Here is an 18,443-nt window from a genome sequence, read left to right as displayed (position 1 = left end):
TCTTTCCCCCTCCCCCCTCCCCCCTTCCCCCTTCCCTTCCCTTCCCTTCCCTTCCCTTCCCTTCCCTTCCCTTCCCTTCCCTTCCCTTCCCTTCCCTTCCCAAATTGTATAGTCTATGGAGAAAAAACACACTCCATACATGCATTACCCATGCAGTGTCAAAAGGGGAGCATCAAGAATGTCCATTCCAGGTCATGTGAACTTCTAGAAATAAATTTCAGAAAAATAAAAGATCCTGATATGAGATAATAATGGTGGAGGATCAGTTAGAAGCATTCAGAATGAAAATGAAACCCTCTTTCAAGGAACAGCAAAGCTAATTAGCCAGCAAGGCCCTCAATTTGAGAGAGAAAAGATCATCAGACCTGGCCTTGAAGAACTGCAGAGGCTCCCAGGAAGCTTTTGATATACGTGAGTGATTACACTGCATCTAGCAGCGAGGTTTGATGCCCAAATACGAATTAGCACTTGTAAAATATATAATTAAACCACTGTTTTTAAACACAGCTAATACCCTTGTTTATACAGCAGAAAAGAGTTTTAATTAATTGCATAAAGAAACTCACTTTGTCAGGAAAAAATATACTGTGAAGTTGACATATGGGGATGTCCACTTTTGTTAATTAGAGTGTTTGTGTAGGAAGCAAGGAAGGAGGGAAAAAAGGTACTCAGATGTAGCTTTTCCCATATTATTGTGTACAAAGAAAATCCACAGATTTAATTTATATTTTCTTGTCCTCAAGTTACAATTCTTAATGATTAGGGTGACAAAATGCTTTCCCTATGTCCCGTGTAACCTGGGACATGGCCCGCTACTTGTCATCTTCTATTTGTGCAAACCTCCAGCTCAGCATCCCTAGGTGGCCAATACACCGCTTTAGTTCTTTCCACAAACTATTTTATTTGGTTTTCAAGACAATTTCATTCATACAAAACCTTAATATATATACTAAATATACATATGCTAAAGCTTAATATTCAATTAATACTGATACAAAGACAGCGTTCCTACTGGAAAATTAAAAAAAACAATTCAGCCGCATGTGAGATACATTGCAGGATTTCCATATGTTTGTCAGAAATGTTTTTCGCTCTCTTACCACCTCTGTACAGAATTTGGAATCATTTTAGCTAATTTTCAGATATCAGGACCTCCCTATATGTAAGAAAAACACCAACTATTTCAGTAGTTCGTGCAGTCTTGTCTGCTGCTGATGGAAATCCAACATATTTCTCAAAAGGGAGCTCTCTGCAGGGACTCCCCTCCTGCTAATGGCTGGGGGATGTAAATGGGTTGGTGATAATCTGTCTGCTCTAATCCTTCTCATCATCATCAAATCACAGTTTGGCTTTCAGTGAGAAGACAGTGAAGCACAAGCACCAAAATGTGCTTGGAGGCAGATCTGGGGCTCTAATACCATGTATTCTTCTGCTGGGCTTTTTTAATGTGACTTTCTGAAGCAGCAACGGTCTTGTTCTTAGTGTTGCCAGGCTGCATCTTGCCTTCACCATGTGTGTGCTTTCTTGAACACAAAACCCCTCAGGGACTTGTCTGCAGAGACTACTTTGTGTGCCAGGGAAGGACACTCACTGTTTATACCCTTTTTGCCTTATTTTAATCCTCACAGGCTAAAAACAAAACTAAAACATTAGTTTTAGAGGCTTGTGGGTAAACAAACTAAAACATTAGTTTTAGAGGCTTGTGGGTAAAAAGTTAAACTGGGCAGAGACTTGGAGATGAAATCAGGCCATTTTATGCCTCCTTCTTCTTCCAGACACCGATCACGTCCTCTGCTGTGACCTTGCTTGTTAAGGGCTGTCTTTGCTGGGTGCTCGTGCTCTGCCGAGCACGGTGACCCGACATCTAAATGGGGGCCTCTAAAAATACTTCCATTTGAAACAGGTAGTTTCTGGATCCTGTGATGAAACACATGTAACTTACGATTTTTTTCCAGGCTGTAATACTCTAAAAGCATCATGCAATTAACTGGAAGTATGGAAGCAAAATTACGTACTGTAGGGCATCCTAACCCAAATGCCGTCAACCTCAGTGCAGGCGTTTAAAGTTGAGCTGACCTAAGGATTTTTGATGAAAAATTTCTTGTGAATTGCCACTTTGCCAAAATTGTTGGGACAAATAGGTCAATAAAACGACAAAACTATTATCAGGACCATTTCTTGGATTCAACCTAGAGCTTCTCAGCAGGTTAAAAAAAAACAAACCCAAACCAAAAACCAAAAGTTGTCAGCAGTCCTGTGGGTGAAGATAGTCAGCAGGCTTGTAGAAGATCCAGGTTCAAACCCAGGTACCTGCTTCAACTACCTTGCTATGGGCTATTTCAAGGTGGGTTTCTCTGCTTTTGACCTGTCTTTGTTCTGAGGTGCTTCCCCAGCACAAAACGCAGCAGTTCTGAGAGCAATGCTTTGCTTGTTTGGGGGCCAAGAGCTGACACTGTGCCTTGTACAACCCCAACGTACCATGTAGGTATCAAGTCAGTCTCCTATTCCTGAGCAGTATTCCTTGCTGGCCCAGCAAATAGTAGTTGCTTTATATAAAATAGAGAAGCTCCAGTGGGAAAGAAACAAAAAAGAAGAAGCCCCAGCACTCAGGCCTTCATCCTCGTGTCAGATCCCTTTCACAAACACCTATGACTTCGTTCGTACAAGGAAGAAATGTGGAATAAAACCAGTGCAAAATTACACAGGTACAACAGACTCCCTCATTTTAGAGTAAAAGAGCTTTATTGTTATTTTTGGAACATGATGCGCTGCTTACAAGATAAATCCAAAATAACATTGTATATAGAGAAGATCTAAATAAGCATCTAGACAAGAGGGAGGCAGATGAATCGATAAAGTCCACGGAGATTTGGCTCTGCCCAGCTGACACCAGCTGCCAAAACCATCTGAGTGCTGAGCGCTTGCACCCTGACCAGAAGAGCTTCACACTGGGTACCGAGGCTGCTCAGAGGGATGACAGGGCTGTCCCACCGGGCTGGCACCTCCTCTCTCCCCCAGGGCTGCCTGCACTTACACCTCAGTACACCGCTTCCTCACTTTCCGGGATGAAAAATAAAGATGGTAACACTTCCCTGATTCCTGCAAGGGATCTTGCAAGGATGAATGAAGGGACGGAAAAGGCTCTGAAGGCTTCATCATCTTACATGAGCTCTAAGTAGTACTAACGCTGTTATTAGCTGTTTAACACGCACCCAGAAACTTGCACTGAGCAAAGAATTTTCTGCCTCTTGCAGGTAACAGTCCCTGATGGAGGAGTACAGCGCAGGAGGAGCTGACTCCAGCAACGGAGATTGCTGGCCAATGCACCAGTCTTAACCATCTTCACCATTTTATTAAGTTATCATCTGTTGATTATCTATTTTCAGAAAATAAAGTTGTGCTTTTGATGTTTGTTTCCTCTGAAGAAATTTCACTTCTTTGTCTCGGAGTTGGTTATTCTACTAATTTTTTCAGTTTGAACAAAAGTTGTCACAGTTGTGATTGTTCACCAGAGTTGCAAAAAAGGCAATGCTGTGCAGCCTATGTCAAACGTACCTGTGAACTCCTAAGAAAAATCTAATAAAGTACAAGATTTTTATTGTGACTTCTACATTTCATTTTTATGTGATTTCATTACATTTCTATACATTCTGTTTTGGTAAATAGGAAATCATTTTAGAAAATCATTTGCTCTTTTAATGAGACTAATTAATTGATTTCCATGTCTGTGAGGGTTTCAATCAATAAAACAGTACTCTCATCTAGGACTCAGTAAGATTTTTAAAATATATGTGAACTTCAATTTTGTCTTAGAATACATTTACAGAATATAATTGCTCTTAATGAACCATGAAGAAGAGCTGTACTTTTTAATATATAATTTCTAAGGAGAGGGCATAAAAGGACAGCTATTCTTCTACTTCTGACTTTAAAGAACTTCTTTGGTTGTCATCAAGATGATTGAACCATGTTTGTTCAATGTTCTTCACGCATTTACAAATACGGTATTGAGAAACAGTTAAGAATTATGAAAAGGAACAAGAAGGAAGGAGATGATTTGGGGTACTTAATAGGACAATTAATAACAAATTGTCTAGAGATTTATTAGTATACTTCTACTTTCTATGTGTATACATCGATGTTTTATTTTTAGCCTGCATTGAATTTGGTCAATCCCTTATACTCCTCTAGCCCAATTCCAAAATCAGTATATTACATAAAAAAATCCGTTCAATTCTGACAGATGCTTTTCATTTTTCCCACTGAAATAATTTCCCAGGTGCTATGTCTCCTCCCCACTGTCACTGGTGAATTCAGCCTTTTATAAAACATACCATGAAGTTCAAGTGTGGGTTATGCAAAGCACCTCATTTAAAACTGCTGCCTTCTCTAAAATAAATTGAAACTTAATGGCTTTCAGAGGCCATGAGTCTGTGACTCCTGATTTCCATAGGCAATAAATAGGACCTGACCCCGATACTTTGTACAGAAAGGAGATCAGGGCTGCCTGACAGAGCCACCAGGTCACAAACGTAGCGGTGAGGTTTTGGTTCCAGCATGGTCTTCAACAATGTAGAGCTACAGTTTGATTTGGCCCTTTATGAGGGCTGGATCCACTCAGAAACTCAAAATCCAGGTCCAGAATATATTCAGAGAAGAGCACTTGCCCCGACAAGTAGATCAGGTTACGCGTCTCAGCATTGGGTTTGGAAATGGACAGGCAAGGATGATTTTACCATGGGACGCATATGCCAAGTCCAAAGATAACAGAGAACCCACATTTCCAATGCCTTTAGCTCTCTCCCCCAAAATAATAATAATAATAACAACACTCCCTTTTGCTTTACTGACATGGCATAAAATTATAATTTTGATCTAAACTGAGGTGTTTGTGGGTGCAAGACAGGAAGATGTATAAATAGTTATGAATTATTCCTCATACGAACAGGCTCCAAATCACCTCTGACAAAGGCAGCATACCAAACTGGCATCTGAAGTCTGAAGTTTTAATTTTATTCATGGACTGTGGTCCCCATCATCCTCTATGGCAAAGTAATTTAGACAATTTGCAAATACAAGTAATTAAGCAGGTGTAAATAGCACCACGGAGCATTTAAGTGTGCTCTTTTCCACTGAGAACAACATAGTTAAATGAAGTTGTTAATTTTGTCATTTGTAGGAATCAAGCATTACAGATACATGCTAACACATTAATTAAATAGTCGAGATTCTGTCATCATGATTTGATTCACAATATTTCACTTGAGAACCATCAAGATTCATCCGTAGATACATGGGCACATTAAAACCGAATATTGAAACGATTACATAAAACCCAGTCTAGAAGGAAGATACTAACTCTCCAGTTCTGCAGTATCTGGATAGGCAGAAGGAGGCATTTTTCGAACATATTTATTTAGCCAAGCCACTTTGCCGCAGCCAAAGTGCTCTACCAATATATGGTGCAGGAATTTTAAAGCAGCATTTCCGGGTGATATCTTCACGTATTCGATCATGACACGTTAGCTTTAATAAGGAAGCTTCAATAAGGTAACTTCATTTAGACACACACACGCACATGTTACTAACTTGGCTAGGAGAGGGCTATAGTATTCAGGAAGGCCACGAGCACCCCTGGCGTGTCCAGCTGCAGGCACAGGTCAGTAGTCGTGTTCACACACCCACACGCACATGCACCATGCGCAGTCCCAGCTTCACAAGGATGGGACACGCTTTTTATTTTGATGAGAAGCATTGCTCCTGCTGGAAGGATAACGGCCCAGTACTGGCTCCCTAAAGTAGCAGGGTTTACACTGCTTCTCAGCCACCCAGCCAGGTGGTAGGACCAAAATCAGGTGGTTGATACCACCTGTCAATGTCAGAGTAGATTGTGGTCCTGTGATTATATATAGGAACAGCACGCACAGCCCAGCAGGGCACTTTGGCAATGTAGGCAGGGAAAAGCTCTGTTTGGGGACCACACACCATTTTAGGCAATACATGCCTATACAACCAGGCCAGTCAAGGCAGAAGCACCTTTGGGTAAACCCAGCTGAAGAACTTTATTTGCTTAAATGACTTTGATTATTTATTAAAAAAAAAAAAAAAAAAGCTTATTGTGATCTAATCAGGCTTAGAACTTGGAGGTAGACTGCTGTCCTGAACACCAGCACCTACATTGTGTCTATGATGCACCAGGAGCCCATATGTGAAATCCTGCATCTTACCCTGAGTCTTAGCTTTTGCTCTTCGGAGCTTTCTATTGGCTCAATAATTTGAGTCTGTTCCTGTGGCTGTTGGGCTTCTGAGGTTAATTCTTCTCCTGCAGGGTGGAGGGATCGTTTATAAGCAATAAGCCTCTTGTAGGAGCCCTCAGGGAACATGATCACACCCACGATGACAGACAAACAACATTTTTCCAACATACTTATCGTCTGCAAGTATAACTGGACCCAAAACCTGTTTTAAAGGAGAAGCTATTTGTCAGACAGAGGCATAGCTTATAAAAATTGAAAGGAAAGAAAAAATTGAAAAGTGTCAGGAACATTTTTGCCAAAGTATTCTGTTGCAGAATTGAGAAGTGTGTGCACTCTCCATGAGGGTTTCACCTGTAGCCTTAACAGCTGTGAAATGGTAGGGAAGGATTAGAAGTGCTACTTTTCAAGAGAAAGTGTTGTGTTTGGAAATCATTGTCAAGCATGTTAAAGGGAAGGTGTTACTTTTAAAAATGAAATATATTTTTCTCCTCTTCTTCACACTCTCTTATGACTTCTCAGCTTTACAAAAGCTGGAAGAGAGTGAAAGTTTGTGAGTGTGGGAAAAGAAAAAACCCCTTTTTCATGTTTTCATCCTTTGCTCATGGAAAAAAATATAATTTCACATGGAAAGTATTCCTGAGAAAAGCTCTACTTTTCCAGTTCTACCTAAGCATGACACAAAAAAGACAGATTAAAGGAACTGTCAAAAGTTTCAGTGTCAACAGCAGTAAAAAATAGAAACTAATTTTATCTGACTATGCCTCTCCCTAGTATTCTTATTGCTGTCTCTTCTACAAATCAAACACGCATCTCCAAAATGTTCCCTGATGTTGAGTAAGAGCAGGACCTGGCGAAGGTAGAAAAAGATCCTGCAGAGTTCGAGAGATGGCTAATAATTCCTCTTTTTGAATCAGCCTGAAACTGTAACTGAAGCTTTCATCAAAATTATTTTCTAAAGTCACTGACACTTTACAGCTGCTAAATTGCCACAGCAGATCCAGGTTAACTTTTGCACATGACAAATCAAACTTTTTTTGTCTCTTCTTCCAGCCAAACTCTTCAGTCATATTTCCATAGCTTCTTCTTACAGACCATACAATTTCTTGCCTTATCTATTCTGACTCAGGAACCGAGTTCCCTTTCTATGTGCACATCATCTACATTGCTATTCCTCCAGCAGCCCTTATCAGACCAGGAAACCATACAGCTGTTTTCTTTTCCATGTCCAGCCCTTTCCACTTATCTTGCAATAATTTTCATATCCTCTGGCTGTAAATCAGCTCCTGTAATCCTGAACTCCTGCTTTTGTAACAGGGGTTCATGCTGAAAAAATAACTTTGTGCTGAAATCTCAAATGCAAAAGTCTTAGTGGAGAATCTCTGGAAAGAGAGAAGAAATCCCACAAACACTAGGATGAAATGACACAAACCTTTCAAATGGATTTCTCTACCATTATTAAACTAGAACACAAAATGCTGTTGTTCCATTGGATGATGTCCTTATTACAGCTTTGCTTTCCCAATATCTCAGCCCAGGTTTTTGGGAAGAGGCATCATCATCAGAGAGATGATGCGAGCACAGACAGATGAGACACTGCCAGCAAAGAAGTACCAAGTGCCAACTGATGGCCATGATGTGCCTATGTGAGCTACTAGTTTTCATAGACCTTAGTGTCTTGCTCACTCTCTCAGAAACATTTTCAGGTTAAAGAGTAAAATACAGCCAGAAGGTGACAGTGTGAGATGACATGAGGAAATGTTACCAACAAGGTTAATGACCTGTCCCATGAACTGCTCAGCTGAGGCTCTTTGTCACTGTAGTACCTCATTAAAATGAAATGACCCAAACAGAGGACAAATACTCTAGAAGTTATTCTAAGATATTATAATGGGGAAATGGGGGAAAAAAAAATCTACTCACTGTCATTATTATGTGCAGTATATCAATGTGAGTACAGGATACCTTCTGTATATATATGTTGGACATGGGACCTGCTTTATATAGTACAGGGCAAACCAGATTTTCTCTGCTAGCACAGTAAATAATTAAAAAAAATAATATTCACCTTTTCTGAACATTGGACTGTCACTCTATGTACAGTTTCATGATACATTTTAACTGCACTGCTCAAGGAGTTTTATTGCTGACCTACAAGTTCCAGAGCATAGTCCTTGCACCCAGGTAGAACAAGCTGTGATCTACTGCGATCAAGTTCTTCTAAGTTTAACAAGATGAATGGGGTTTCCACAGCTTTGACACTCTCATTATCTTATGTTTTTTAATATATTATGTGCAATTTTTTCGATGTTCATGACAAATGAAATATTACATAATCTTTTATTTCAATTTTCTCACTATACCATGTCTAAAAGTTACACAAAAAGTTACACGGAGCTTTCAGGTGGCTGAAAAAAAGAACAGGCAGCCTGAAGCCAGATGTGTTAATTGTGATGTGGGACAGAAATATTAACCAAGAGACATGCAGAAAGGAGGGAAGGAGTTGAAGCATGCGACAGATTCATGTACAACCACAAGAATGAAACCTGTCCTAAAAAGGAACGGGGGGAAGCTGTGTTATTCCATCATGGGCTGGAAACAGGACGGGTTGCTTCAGGAACCTTCACCAACAAACCAGACAACAGTCAAAAAGCTCTTCAGTACAAAGTAACTTAGATGGAAAAGTCAATTATCCTTTCACACAAGTTGGCTTCGATACCTGAAAAATTTAACGCCTTCTTGTGCGCTTCTCTTTTTGTAACTGAGAATAAAGCCAGAAAGCAAAGTGACTGCTGTATGGTAAGCTTTTTGGTGAACTTTCTCTTTTATCGTTAAATATCCTACAGCAATCCCTCTGGATCTATGGAAATCAATGAGGTTTAACTATGCAGGCTTCTCCATCAGGCCTGGCTGTTTCTCTACAGAAGGGTTAATGGGAAAATCCTAAATTGCCCATCACTCACTGGAAAATTGTGTTCTCAAAACCTGAAGGGAAATTCTTCACTGAACCTGCTTATTGGCAAATGATACAAATTTCCTATGAAGAAGAAAGACACTTTTCTCAACATGTGTGCTGGTCTTGGCAGCTTCAGTGACCAACTTGGGGTGGTGGCATCATAATGAACAAACCATTTCTCTTTTTCTCTGATGCTCTTCCTCCTCCTGCCTGACAGCATGCATGGGCAGATGCATCATCCCCTATATCCCCACACAGCAGCAGTTCTGGGCAGCTCGCATGAGGACACTGGAAGGATCGCTCACGCATTAATCAGCAGGACACTCGATTCCAGCCTGAGCAGCAAAGTCTCTGCTCCTAATCCAACTGGAGTCCTGTGTTCAGCCATGGACCCCACACCAGGCACACTGTTAGCAGGTTCCCTGACAAAGTGGGTGGTTTGGATGCAGCCAAGTGAGGTTTTGGGGTTTTGGAGGGTGGGGAGGAGAGCACTTGCCTGAGCAAGTCTATCCACTGGAAGAAGCAACACTTCCCACTAGACTAGACTGATCAGTGAGATTCTGAACTATAATTTAACACAGCTGCCAGGTTTTCAGTGCCATAGATTTTACAAAACACCTGGTTTTCCTCATGTAAGGCAACACATTAGGAGCAAGCAAGAATGCTTTTTCCTGCCTAGCAAATTTTAAGGTAAAGTTACATTTTTATGAGCTGTATCCATTCAATGAGTGACCATCCTCCAGGCAGTGTGGCCACCTTGGAGCTGCACAACCTGTTTTCCTGAGTGCTCCCTAATCCACACCAGTGCAAAGTCAGCAGGGTTTGAGCTCCAACAGGGTTGGTATTAGCTTTGTGCTGCACCAAATTAGTAACTGATCAGCTGTTGGTGGAAGGGGCATCTTTTTGGTTTTGATTGCTTCCACCAAATTCATAAAAGAACCAACAGCGATCTGAGACAGCCTTTGGATTTACATAGAATTCTTTAATGTCACACAAGGAAAGAAAAACAAAACATGAGATGATGAGTACTGTTTCTGCACTTGGAACACACTGACATGTACAGACACTTAGCTGAGCATCGAAACTCAGTGAGGAGACTTACTCTCCTGGGCTTCTTAGAAAGAACTCAGTCTGTAAAGTAGGTTTTTAGGTTATAAAAGTGTGGTTTTGGGAAAGTTCAGTCAGACCATGATGCTGAACATGAGACAGGGCCCTGACTAATCTATGCCACCTCCATATCAAAAGGCTTTGATCAGTTTTTGTGCTTTCGCCAAAGGAAGAGCTATTGTATCACCTGCAGCTCAAGCTATTTTAGGAAGTTTTGCATTTACAATCAATAAGTCAAAATCGTGAGTACAACTGCTGGAAAGCGTCTCCTAACCATGATCCAAAATACTATCTTCAGTCAGCTTTCACTCTTACCTGATACGATTTTGCCAATTTGTCTTCGTTTCTCCAGGGTATTTTGCCTGTGTAAATGCATAACACAGAAAGATGCTCAGTTCTTTTTAACATTTTTGCTAAGTGAAACACAAAAAAGCTAAGTGGGTGAGAAAATAAATTAATTAAATCACCTGTGGAAGGAGCAGCCCCTTTTTACTATCACTCACATGTTTCTACAGAATTATGAAGGATGTTTTTTCCATATTGCATATTCCATTCTTTTCCAAGTTCCTCCGAAATTTAAGAACATAGGAAACCAAGGAAACAAAGTATTTACCTTGGTTAATTTTATCTTCTGACTTCATCCCACACAAAGTATTTCCTTTGTCCAGTGCTCCATAACCCTATTTCAAGTTAATAAGGAATGATTACAGTAAACACTAGAAAGCCTGTCTTTTCAGAGCTTTTGAACGTAATGTTTGGCTCTTTCCAGAGTGCCACGTAAATGGAAGAGAGTACCAGAGCCTTCCCTCAACCCTTGGAATGGAGTAGGGCTGTATTTTGGATATGAGAGTCTTTAGGAATAACTTATTAACTGGCTACATGTGTTCATCACAGAAAGTCAAATAAGTATTCCTAATATCCATCAGACATGTTAGTATGCTGATGATTTAAGCACATTTTTCCGGCATAATTAAGAAAGCACTTTTTGGGAGACCTCATCACACTGCAACTGTCTCAGTAATTTGCCATGCAGCCTGCAATATCCGTTTTTAATTCCAGGATTAATTAGATATCTCCTGGGACTTGCCCTGAATATATTTTCTTGTCTGTCCTGTATACTTCTTCAGATAAACTGATTTTGCATCTCTCTTGTCAGGGAAAGCACATTAGAATTACCATTAATTTTTGCCATCTAGAATTCTACAGTAATATGATGGCTAAGACATAAATGGGCCTCTGCACTCACTTCTTCCTGCTTCTTTCTTAGATAAATATCACTTATGCTACTACTAGTTAATAATAAAGCTGAATTAAATTTAAGGTGCCTTCTGTTAGCAGGGATCTAATGTTTGCTTCCCCGAGGCAAGTAAAAGCGCTGTGTAAACCTGGCTGGCCATGCTAGGAAATGGTCCAAATTTTTATCCAGGTCTGGAACCAGCCCAAACCTCAACATTTCAAATATTTCCTTCCTCCCTGTGTAACTATTTCTCTCTCTCTGAAAAGGGGATTTTCTCTATCAGGTTATGCTGTGTGGGCTCACCCATCAGAGGTTACTTAATATTTCTGACAGGAGCAGCTGTGTGCTCCAGACTGTCCCAACGCTTTGGGAGATGACTCAAAGGAGAGTGTGCAAGCAAGATGGTCAATACCATAGTGACAGGTACAGGAGAAGCAACATGGTGGGTGGTTCATGTAAATGTGTGAGATGATTGAACACTTTTGTCTTTTGCAAAGGGATAGAGAAGTGTGAAAAACTGGGCAGGTTATTGTTCAAGACACCTAGATTGAGGAGTCAGCCTGTAGCTGTCTGTGTGTGCTTCCAAATTTCATTACAGTCAACACAGATCCAGGCTGTGATTCAGGCCCTTAAACCTAAGTGTCTAGAGCCATTTGAGGTGTTCCAGGACACCCCACAGTGCACCTACATTTTCTGTGTCGTACCTATGAAGCTCATGTGGGTGTTTGAGGTACCCTAGAGTATCTCAAAAGGCTCCAGACACCTCGTCTGGTCACCTGAACTGAGCTGCAGAAGACTGCAGGCAGTACACACGGACACTGAAATGGAGGGCTCAGTCTTGAACTGCGCCTGCCTGGGTTGTGTTGTGCTGCCCAGGGTACAGATGGAAACCATGGTACTGAGTTGTTAAGTAGCTGTCCTAATTCATAGAAATGATTGACACAAAATCTTGGGCAGAACCTGGAACCGGTGCAAAGATTTCCAAATTCCAGCCACTGTCCTATCCAGTAAGTGGACAAGGATAGCTACGAGGTGGTTAGAAATTCACAGTGTTGCTTTTCAGACACCAGGATGGCGTGCAAAAAGTGAAAGATTAGAAAGGCATGACTTGCTGGTCCTGATCCTGCAGATACAACCCTTTATGGCCACCTCATCTTCTTTCATGGATCTTTGAAGTTAATAATTTCTTAACATGTAGCAGCATGTCATGGTGCAAACCCTAATTGTCTATTGTTTTCTGTAATTTTAAATTAATTCTGACCAGAGGAGATAACTGTGCAATTGGATTGGCACACTTCTGTGCAGCTTAACAAATTCACTTATGTGTACTGCCCAAGCAACATCTTCCACAGCTTCATTTGAAGTTTTCTATTTCAGTGGTAATCAATTGCTTTAGCAGCCTGAAAAAATAACTTACTGGTGACTGGTCCTAATCACACCTATGGTTAGGTTTGCAGTAGATCATCACGTGTGGATTGAAAAAGATGGGAATAAACCTTTTTTTTTTTATCTGTTACATGACTGCAGGTTCCTTTCTAATCAGTCTTCACTGGGTTTGGTACATCAGTTATTTAGTCAAGCCCTAAACATATCATTGTCAAAAGTATTCTTGATATCCTTTTATTATAACTTACATCATTACCAGAAGACAAGAACCCAATCTGCCATATATTTCTCTGCAGCTGTGAAGGTTATAATTCCCGTATCTAGAAATGGTAGAAAAATGGGTCACAACAACCCCATGCAGCGCTACAGGCTTGGGGAAGAGTGGCTCGAAAGCTGCCCGGCAGAAAAGGACCTGGGGGTGTTGGTGGGCAGCCGGCTGAATATGAGCTGGCAGTGTGCCCAGGTGGCCAAGAAGGCCAAGAGCATCCTGGCCTGTAGGGAAGTGATCATCCCCCTATACTCGGCACTGGTGAGACCCCACCTTGAGTACTGTGTTCAGTTTTGGGCCCCTCACTACAAGAAGGACGTTGAGGTGTTGGAACATGTCCAGAGAGGGGCTTCAGGGCTGGTGGGGGTTCTGGAGGACAGGTCTTATGGGGAACGACTAGGGGAGCTGGGGTTGTTTAGCCTGGAGAGGAGGAGGCTGAGGGGAGACCTTATCACTCTCTACAACTACCTGAAAGGAGGTCATAGAGAGGTGGGGGCTGACCTCTTCTCCCTGGGGACAAGTGATAGGACGAGAGGAAATGGCCTCAAGTTGTGCCAAGTGAGGTTTAGATTGAATATTAGGAAAAATTTTTTCACTGAAAGGGATGTTAAGCATTGGAATAGGCTGCCCAGGGAGTTGGTGGATTCACCATCGCTGGAGGTGTTTAAAAAAAGGGGAGACGTGGTACTTGGGGACATGGTTTAGAAGTGGTTTTGTTGGGTTAGGTTAATGGTTGGACTTGATGATCTTAAAGGTCCCTTCCAACCTCAGCAATGCTATGATTCTATGATTCTATGAAATGTCATGTCTCCAGGTATATCTTTCCACTTGGACAGCATTTTTCCACCAGAAATATTTTGAAGCCCTTTGTTCTCTCTAGTTTTTCTGACTCAGATAATGAGATTCTCACCAACAATTCTGGGGAATATTCCTCAAAATTTTCCCTAGCCTAATGTCATCCTACGCAAACCACGACTTTCCATTGCTGCAATTTCTCAAGTGTTTGCCATCATGTTGTTTCCACTGTCCCTTAACCTTGGTTCATCTGCTCTACCCTACACAATCACAGCTCAGTTTTCAGTCAATAATAATTTTGTTTCCTTTTTGTTACTCCCCCATCTTCTACATTCCTTTTAATTACCACCCACATCTTACCATCACATCATTAGCAGCCACATCCTAGCACCACATAGACACAAACAGAAACTCATGGCTTGAGTTTCTGTGGACTATGACTGCAATGTATCACCACACCAGAGAGGAAAACAGAACAGTTTTCATGAGATTGGCTCTGGACGCACTTCTTGCAGCGAAGATACCAGCTAAGCTCCTGAAACAGTACAGCCCCATGGATTATAGCTATACTGATAACAGAGATCTCAGCCCCATCAATGCTTGTGCACTGGGTCTGGCTCCAGACTGGGGTAGGAAGTGGGTCACTCATGCCTCTTATAGAATCACAGAATAGTTTGGGTTGGAAGGGACCTTTAAAGATCACCTAATCCAACCTCCCCTGCAATGAGCAGGGAAATCCTCCACTAGATTAGGTTGCTCAGATCCCTGTCCAACCTGACCTGGAATGTTTCCAGGGATGGGGCACCTACCACCTTTCTGGGCAACCTGTTCCAGTGTTTCACCACCCTCATTGTAAAAAAAAGTCTTCCTTCTATCTAGTCTAAATCTTCCCTCTATTAATTTGAAACCATTACCCCTTGTCCTACAGCAACAGGCCCTGCTAAAAAGTTTGTCCCCATCTTTCCTGTGGGCCCCCAGTACTGAAAGGCTCCAATGCTTGCACAGGGGCAAGTCCCAGCCCATAGTGTATACACAGAGCTGTTTTAAGGTGGCCATAGCATGGTGCATTATCAGCAAGGGACTGGTGCTGAACTTCTTACAAAGCCCACGGAGAACAGGTTTTTCTCTCCATCCTGACCTCTTGTTGTGGCAACTTGTTCAGTAGGACCGGCACAACTCCATGACCTTCTTATTCTTTCAGCCCACAGAAAGACCTCAGACGACATCTTAAGGCCCATCCTGGTTGGATGTAAACTAGCAATCCACTGTAACAACCTCAACAGTTTGCTGCTAATCCTACTAGCCTGCAAATGCCCTTTTCTCTATTTTATTATTTCCTGTACTCAGCGTGGTAAAGTTCCTTCCTTTTCCCATGAGGCCATGATCTATTTCTCATTGTTTCCCAGCTGACCCATTAGCCATTTGAGAATTCAATTAGTTGAAATTATTTTTATAGTTATGTTGTAATTTTGTAATTATCATTGCAAGTGACATGCCATAAATAATGTGTTCTTTCAACTAATGAAAATGTCATTGCCAATATTCAGTAAACTTTGCCAATAGTTAGTTATGACTACAGTAGGTTTTAAGTTATACTGTCACTTCAGCCCAAAATGGCTACAGCAAGTTTTTCATACTATGATCTGTGAGACCAGTCTAACACCCACCGGAGTCAGTGGAAGTCTCTCTGTTCCGTTATGTAAGCTATGGTCCAGGCTCAGTAAAAAGTGTAATTATAACTAAATTTAACACTATGGACTGATAGCGGTGAATGGCCTTGCAAATAGAGGAACAGTCTCATTTACTGCGGAAGAGACAAAAGATGTCCCAGGTTCCTCACCTGCAAACCAGTTCGGGAACCACCTTCATGATGGCAAAGCTGTTAGAAAGGAAGGCACTTAACATTTGAGTTGTTTACTTTCCTGGTCTCCAGGGTGCAAGCATGAAGCTATTTTTCTTAATTATCAGCCCTCTAAAAAGCCATCCAAGTGCCCTTTATGAAGGGAAACCAAAACAATTCACAGGTGTTTAATGCAGCTTCACAGTAGACAGCTGGTAGATAGGTAGATGATACCTATAAAGGTTTATATCTCTCCACAGTCAATACAAATCAAAAATTAAAAAAAGAAAGCATAAGATTCCTTGAATGTTGCCTACATTATGCACATTTTTGTAGGACAATAGGCTCTTTTTATTGAAATATTTTGGAAAAATATCTTTTTTCAATTTTTTTTCCCCTCCCAAGTGATCTCTCAAACTGCAAGACTGATAGAGACTGGATTTACCACATTTTCCTACAATTCCCAGTGTAACTCTTCAAAATGAAAGGAAATAGCTTTTCATGGCTCTGCAAATGGTAAGGAGTGATAACATAGGGAAAAATGTTCTATATAGCCTGTAAACTTTAGAAACGCGCTTTGGTATGTACAAATTCTTTAGGTATGTACCAGAATTCCCTAGGTGTTGTTGAAAATTTCCCCTAAAATGAAAGCCTGGTGTGCATATATCCAGGTCTCCTTTTTCCCTCTACCATTCATCAGATACAGCTTTTCCCACGCTACATTATTAAATCAGAATTCATTTTCCTAGGAAGTATAGGAAAGCCTGTTCATTTGAGACTTCATTCTTAGTCACAGACTGCCTTTTTTTCCTGTGTTCTCTTCATTCATGTTTTGAAAACATTATTCTTTAGTGGAAAATATGTAATATCTTTCACAGAAGTTTTTTTTCCAGGTCTTCATCAGAAAGAGGTAGGCTTACAGCCTCAGACCTTAAATTTCTGAAAAGAAAATTCAGTTTAGCCAGAACTCAGAACCGACCAGAACTTTTGCTTGCACTTTTTTCATTGCTTTAGGTTTTTCAGAAATTCATGGGGCTGGAGAAGGAAGGAAGGGGACAGTGAGAGAAGCACAGTGTAATCCCCTCTGCTCACTCGATTCATGCTTACTGGTGCTACTGGGGCTGAATGCAGGGAGGAGAGTCTGAAGATCTGTGCTATTCCTCTTAAATTAAATATGAGAAATTACGTCAGAGGAACCTGGTACATTATTTCTTTTCTGCTTCCTGTTGTGCTCCTGCTCTCAGGTCTACACATGTGCTTGGGCAAGCATGGCTCACCAAGGCTGGCTTTTCCCTAATCAAATTTAACTGGAGGCTGGTTATACCATCCTGAAAAGATTTCCATATTAGAGGGAGCTCTTCACATGGTGTGCGGCGGTCAGGACAGCTGTTATATCATATTTCTTTTGGGACCTTCCTTAAGTAAGGTGTCCTGGAAAGGAGAGCAGGGGCAAGACTTCCCTGCACACACAAATCTGGCAGCCGTATTGCCCCTTGGAGCCACTTCCAGGCGTAAGGAACCTGAGGAGCTCTTAAATGTCCCCTGAGTCCTCCCTAAGCCCCCCCAGGAGTGGGCAGCGCAAAGCTGACATACAGTGCCATCTTTGCCACCCTGCCAGTTCTCCCTCTACAACCCTCACTAGCTCTGCAACATTTCCTTTTGAAAACAAACGGTTTGTTCATCTGGACTAGAAGGATACAAGTATGAGGTCAGATATCCTCTGCTGCAAAACCAAAGAAAAAGTAATATATTTTTAAAGTTATAAAAGATGTTGATTTACTATATGAAGTGTTTGAGATGTTCAGTGATTTGCGTGCAATGAGTAGCTTCAGTAAGTGAGCACATGTTCGTCATCACCCTCGTTGCCCATGATGCTCTGATGCTATCATGCCCCAGCCCCTGAAGTTCCCTCTCCTGGCACTGGAAGTATGATTAAGAACCCTAAAGCAATTGACAAGGAACTGTTCTGGTGCACTCCCGTTAGGTCAGGCAGCATACAGGAAAAAATAGCTGTTTTATTTCACTGGGATCGTCATCAAAAGATTTCCGTCTGATAATCAAGTCTCTGAGTCTCTAGTGTGACTCAGGCCCATATATTAATTGAAAATTGCAATTAACTTCTGTTCCTGCTGTCTGACTTAGATCCTACATATTTTGCCTCTTTGTATTTTGATGTTTCTGGGGGAAAAAAAACTTCAAAATGTGTTAATTGTGATTGTCTTTTCAACTCTTCCCTAGTATTTCTCAATGAATCAACTGCATAAACATGTACAGTAATTTTGGCAGCATGAAATATTAAGGCCTGACTTTTGGCTTTGACAAACATTTCTGTATTATTCAATTTGTTTTGTTAGGATCTATTTTAGTTTACTAGCTCAATTCCCAAATGGCTTTTGTGCAGCTCAGTTTTATAGTCTCAGTAGTGTCTTTCATAAGTAAGCTGTTGAACTAATAAAAATGACCCAAATTAATAATACATTCCTCTATTTCAAAATGTCAACAATATGGAGTAGAAGCAGCTGCCAATAAATCTTTCCTAAACCTAAGTTAAAAAAAAAAAAAAGCAGCATATCATAACAGTAGCCCAACATTTTACTGCA

The sequence above is a fragment of the Charadrius vociferus genome, unplaced genomic scaffold, assembly GCF_000708025.1.
Source record: "Charadrius vociferus isolate BGI_N301 unplaced genomic scaffold, ASM70802v2 scaffold267, whole genome shotgun sequence".
Lineage (NCBI taxonomy): Eukaryota > Metazoa > Chordata > Aves > Charadriiformes > Charadriidae > Charadrius > Charadrius vociferus.
This window is presented reverse-complemented; position numbering follows the sequence as displayed.